At 35.7% G+C, this 6,616-nt stretch overlaps 1 pseudogene; it reads right to left on the bottom strand.

The window, feature by feature from the left end:
* Positions 1-2,347: 2,347 nt before the first annotated feature.
* LOC149187841 (transcription factor GTE9-like) lies at positions 2,348-5,306 on the bottom strand (annotated as a pseudogene).
* Positions 5,307-6,616: the final 1,310 nt, after the last annotated feature.

The raw sequence follows: 6,616 nt of genomic DNA, 5'->3' as shown, positions 1-6,616 counted from the left end.
CCAACCTGGCATTCTCTTACAAATTTATGAATGCCTCTCTTGATTCTTTCCCTATTTTTTTTATCCTTTGATATGTTTTAACAAATCCTATCATCAAACAATCATGAGAGTCCATTAATGCTTGTTGCTTCAAATTTGATTGAGGGCATAAAAATATTCTAGCCATGTACCAAATTAGATCTCTATTCCACTCCTAGTGTTCCATAGAGTTCATCCCATTACACTATGTAGTAACATGCGCAAGTGCATTGTTTAATGTGTAGAACATTGCTTGGTATTTCCATCATTTTAAAAACATTTCGATTTCAAATACACATTATATAGTAGTGATGCATCAATGTATTTGTTCATGTATAATGTACCACTTAGCCATGTCTTATTATTATGTTACTCTATACGCAGTAACATATAGCTTTTACCTTAGAGGTATTATTCTCAGTCATACCAAAAAATTAGAGAATTTTTTGTGCAATGGCTAATGTTAACATTAGCTTTTGGTGTTTTCGATGTGCTGAGATCATTGTGCCTCCTCATGCCCAGGCCATTTTTTGAGGGCTAACATAAACAAGACAATGGTTAATTGCAGTTGCATGTCATTCATTTAATGGGGAGTTGGTTGTGTGTCTCTATTCATCTCTTCTTGGGAATGGCGAGATGCCAGATCTAGGGCTCACCTTAGCCCAACCTAGATCTATGGTTCTCAGAAGGAGTGGTGGTTAGAGGGTAACCACCCTCCACCCCTGATGCCTCACTAAACTCATTCTCTCGTTTCCTCTACTGAAACTCATAGCTCTGCGACTTATGGGATTAGGGTTTGGACCCTTTATTGTTTTATGTCTTCCCTGCAACAATGTATGAAAACAACGAGGAGGCAACCACTTCATGAACCTTTATTTAGCATTGCAATGACTTTTGTTACCTTAACGAATGTTGTGCTTTCCTTGAAACTTTACTGGATGTTTTAGCTAACCTCGCAAGTTCTTTACTTGGTACTAGTGATGAAAATTTCTTAAGATAGGATATTCTCAGCTCAATGCTTAGCATTTGTACCATAAAAGGGACTCAGTTATAGTTTATGGCGTAAACCCATATGAGCATATTTGTCGTCGATTATCCTTTTGATAGAAGCATTACCTATAATTATGGTTTCTAAGTTCTAACCTGTGATTCCCTCCAAATGCGTGGGCCTATTGAAGATTAAGGATTCTCTTTTTAGATGATTACTTACATTTCTAGTTATTACATTTATTTAATCAAAATTCATCATTTAGGGTTTTATTATAAACCCTAATTATTCTCTGTTAACACCTGCTTTCCCTGTACAGGTGAGACGCAGTTCTCATTTTTTTGGGGCTGAATTTGCGAAGAAAGGACAACTACGACGTCCAGTTTCCTTACACTTACTTTTATTCTTGTTTCCAGGTGCTTCAACCTTTACCAGACATGATTGAATTAAAACTTTCATTATCTTGTCTCCAGGATGAAATAAAAAATCTACCCTACTTAGGGTTTGAATAGATGAACATTACAATCATTGTAAATAACTTAATGTACATAGTGAGATATAATGGGACCCAGTACTATTAATTTCAGGGTTTAATTGTACTCTGTGAATTGTTAACAATTTGGTGCCAATATTAGAATTGGTAACTATTATGTCGTGAATACAATAAGAGTTTGATAAATCTGTGTTTTGGCCAATAGTATTTAAAGACCATTACCTAACACGGTGCCATTAATGTTTTTATTGTGGTTGTTCATTTTGTTTGATAGAACTGTAATACAATTTATATTACTATCTAGTTGTGTTGTGGTCATTCCCCTATTTTGATATATTGTTTGTTCATATTTACTTTTAGTTTCACCCATACGCTATGATTATTTCAATGTCTCGGTTGAAATATAGTATCTGTAATTCTGATTGAAGTCCTTTATGGGTTTAATTGCAGTTCTTTACTCATAGCTACATCGTGTGTATATATATATATATATATATATACATATATATATATATATATATATATATATATATATATATATATATATATATATATATATATATATATATATATATATATATATATATATATATATATATATATATATATATATATATATATATATATATATATATATATATATATATATATATATATATATAGATATATATAGATATATATATATATATATATATGTATATATATGTATATATATATCTATATATATACATATATATATACATATATATATATATGAGAGGAGGTTTATCACCTCAAGTTGAGGATTTGTCCTTCAAATCACTTCTCAACTCCTGAAAAGAATAAAGCAATAAAATAAAATGTACAATTTAATCAATCTCCCCTTCCTCCACGTCACCATTACTAGCAGCACAATCTACAATTGTTCCTCCCTCCTCCTCATCTAATTTCTTCAAAGTCAAACCAAGTTGTTCCAAAGGATTTCCACCCTACAATGGAAAGGCTTTCATTACATCCTCAGATTGAACAGGGTTGGTCTCATCACCAGAACTTGGCGTGTGTTCAGCAGGAGGATATCTCAACCTCTCGATAACCTCAAGAATCTAATTTTTGTCATCGATTTCCATAGTCTTCTCCATCTACCGATAGAACGTTCATAAAGTTGGTTAAACAAAAAGTCATTTTTTCTTATTGAATTTAACTATTACATGCATCAGGAGAGAAATACATAACAAAACAAAAAGAGAAATATTCACTTTTTGCAATTCTAAATGAGCAGCTTCCCATTCCATCTCCCTTTTTTGTTTTGCTTCAACTGTGGCTTCTGCTTCATCTTTCATACGAACTGATTTTGTAGCCTTTGCTTCAGCTTGAATACTTGCTTTTTCTTATTAAAGAGAGTATGGAAATGTCAAATAAATTCCTAAGGTTGGAAGTTAACCATGAAACACGAATAAACAACTCCTCTATTCACTAACCTTCTCGTTGCCACTTTTCCAATTTCTCCCTTTCACGCTGTGATTTTTCTGGATCTCCTTTATTACCCTTAATAATCAAAAGTTACAACTGTCACCAATCTGCATAACAAACACCAAATTCCAACTTCCTTACTCGAATACTTTAATGAATGAAACACTTGATTAAATGTCTTTTCTTGGGCTTTCAAAATTGTTTCAGCAAAACGGCTTCTCAACAAGGCAGCCTGAATTTTCTTGTCTGGGGAGACCTGTCTCTCAGGTGGAGCACTCTCCCCTAACAATGTATCATGCTAAAAAGGTGAGGGCCAAATCATAACATGGAAAATGTAACCATCTTGGTGGGTGGGAGATCTAAGATAGGCACTTGAAGAACCTTCTTGGTGGGTGTCTGTTTCAGAAACCGTGGCCTTCGGCTGAGCATTCTCTTCATCCAAAACACTTACAGCCCCTGTGGAAGCCACAAACTAGATTAGAAGGCAAAACAATATAATCAAATAAACATTAACAACTCTCTATAACACCAATTCAGAAAATCTAGTTACACAAACCACAATCCTAAACTGCAGAGAAAATATATCTAATGAAAATGCACTTTTCGCACCAGTAGTCTCAGGGTCAAAGTTGCCCCTTTCATCACAGCCGGCACCTGACTCCACAGATTCCTGTCGGATAACTATAATACATAAGATACTTTCACCCCAAGACTCATCTAAATCGTAGTAGATTATTCCTCAGGCAATTTTCTCCCCACCAAATGTCAAATCAATCTTGACACCCGACACATAACACAAAAATAACTGAAGCTAGTTCTGCTAAAACTCATAAATTCAATCGTGCATACTATTAATTCCAATTTATTGTTGAATTCACACCTTAAGTGGTGCATCGGTAGAATGTGCTTCATCTACATCTGACTCACTACCTGAGGAACTTTCAGAAACAGATCCTGATAAAAAGGAATGACCAAAGTAAATGAATGGACTCTAATACAGAATACCACTTGAGAAACATCAAAAAGCTCAATTCCTATCCAAAGACAATACCACTAGAGGAAGATCCAGAATCACTGCTTAAGCTACAACATTTGATGTTAATGGATGTTGTATCTTTCTCAATATCAACACTAGGGAAGTTCGTTGCAGGCATCTCATCCCCACCAACATCAACATATTCATCACCAGGGTCACCACCTACACATGTACAAATGCTTAACATGAACAACGAAGGAAATGCATAAATTACATCTAAAAAGAATCAATACAAACTTGAAATTCTGACTAGAATAAAGAGTAAACCTTATTGGACTACTTTTGTGGGCTGACTCTCCAATTGTGATCCAACCCTAGCATTCACAAGATGCTATAGAAAATTTCAATGGCTCTCGTAAGGACAAACAAACAGAAAATTATTAAATATTGAAAAGAACCAAATGACGATATGGCCATTCTAGACTATATTTAAAATATAAGATAGTCATAACGTTGGCACAACATACCTCAAGATTAGGAAGCCCTACTGGAGCCTCCGCATTTCTAGTGCCTTGGCCAATCTCTTTGAGGCAATTGGAAATAAGTTTCTATAGTTCCCATAAACAATCATCAATATCAACTTCTATTTCCTCCTCATTCTGACTTAGACCAATGTGCTTCCTGAAGAATGTAATTATGGGTACCGGCATGTCATCAAGTAATTGTTCAAGATCCTTACTTCTTCTTTTCATCAAATGACATCGACTACTTGCATTTTTCAACCTTCGGTTTCTACTGACTTGGTGCATCTAAGAGAGGAGCACAATTTGGAGGTTTCACCATTGGTTTATTTCTTGTTTCTGTAATTTTGTTATTACATTGTTGCTTCTTGGTTGGAATAAGTTGAACATCTTGAGTTAATTTTGCATAAACTTCTTCTCCGACCAACTTATGCTCAATAATTTTCCATTTTCCCTCAAATAATTAACTCGTGTCAACTCCCATATAGCGAATGTCATTGCCAGAAGGATTATATTTCATTACGTTGGCAAAAGTCAATCTTACATCTTCCCCAAATTCCATTGCGATGGACTAGTCCCGTTATCCAACCTACTTTGTATAGTGCCCAAATCCATGGGTTTAGTGATAATCTGAAAACAATCAGGGATGTTTAATTTAACTGGATCAACAGGCTCATTGAATATCCAGGAAAATTTATGTGTCTTGAGCTTCTTCAGAGTATCAATACACTGGGTCATGTACTCAACAACTGTTTTTCTTTGGACAGCATCCATTTTCTGCCTCTTCACGTCTTTCGATTCAAATCTTCCAAGAAGGTCACGCTTAACACCTATAGCACCAACTTCAGACTTTTGTCTCATCTTAACATTACCATAAACATACTCATAATTGAGGTAGAGTTGATTCGCTTTAGGATTCACTTATCTTTATCGAATGAACGTAAAACACCCTTACTTCTATCACTTGCAAATGATGATTATATGCAATATCTTTTTAACATAATACTGAAACCTGAACTGCACACGGCCCAATGACTGATTTTCTGGGAATGCCACATGGGTAACTATTCGACAACCTTCAAATGTGTCCATCACTAACAGTTGGCACACTACCAGACGAAGTAAGTTGTAATTCTTCAATTTTGTGTGAAATGGATCTCACCTAGTCCAATTCCAACTTGAGCTTATTTCTCAACTCCATCTTTTCACTCCTGGAAATCTGTGAAACTGCAATAACATAAGTGGGAACTCCAAGAGCATCCATTTTCTGGCCTGCAGAATTAAGATTTATAGACTTTCTCTTGAGGGAACAGGAATCCTCCGAGGCAGTCTCAGAATCAAACCTAGCGGAAGCTCCAATGCTTTCAGATTTTACATATTGAACCTTCTGCCTCCTTCCATCTGAATCCCATGTAACCTCCACCACATAAGAGTAATGGGGGAGCATATTGTATGAAGTCCTAGCTGACATCTTTTTAGATTTCTTCAAGATGGAATTCCTGTTGGAGGTTGTTCTGAGGTTGGTGCCGCTCATGAGTTATTATAAGGGCAAAGGCTATTCAGTGTATTAATCACATAAGTATACAGTTTTGTACAACTAAAGAATAGGTTCCAAGGCCGAGGACTTGAGAATCATACTTAAAAATCCTCACTTCCAATTGCCAAGAATTAACCTGAATGGGGATAAAAAGAAAACAATAAGATACAATTCTAATAAAAGTACAGCTTCAGAAATTGACACTACCATGCTCATCCTAAATTCATAACAAAAGTTTTAGATCTCTCCACTAATACATTTAAACGCAGTAGTAGTAGACAATAAAATTTACATTTCCCACCATCTGGCTGTTCTGGTCTTCCTTCTCATTTATGCGGTCATGGACCTGCTAGATTCTAACACCTCATCCCACGAAGCTTTCATTCGGGCCACACTGGATGCTGAGTCAAATTTTGGGAGGCGAGGCCCAACAATCCTAGACACTTGGCTCTCATCTCAGCCATCGATACACTCTCCAGATGGCTCACATGTGGAACATGGTTTGCATGGACATCCCCACGCAAAAAATGGACGGTGATCCTGACATCAACATTGTTCTCTCAATATTTCTTCCCCGTCCCCTGCTCTAGTTTTTCGACCACGACGTTCTCATAGACCAAGTTACCAGCTTTAA

Source organism: Pinus tabuliformis, chromosome 3_1 (genome assembly GCF_031772625.1).
Source record: "Pinus tabuliformis cultivar Carrire ecotype Pingquan chromosome 3_1, CPIR1, whole genome shotgun sequence".
Classification (NCBI taxonomy): Eukaryota; Viridiplantae; Streptophyta; class Pinopsida; order Pinales; family Pinaceae; genus Pinus; species Pinus tabuliformis.
The sequence above is the reverse complement of the archived record's forward strand: the minus strand, read 5'-3'. Positions and strand labels throughout refer to the sequence as shown.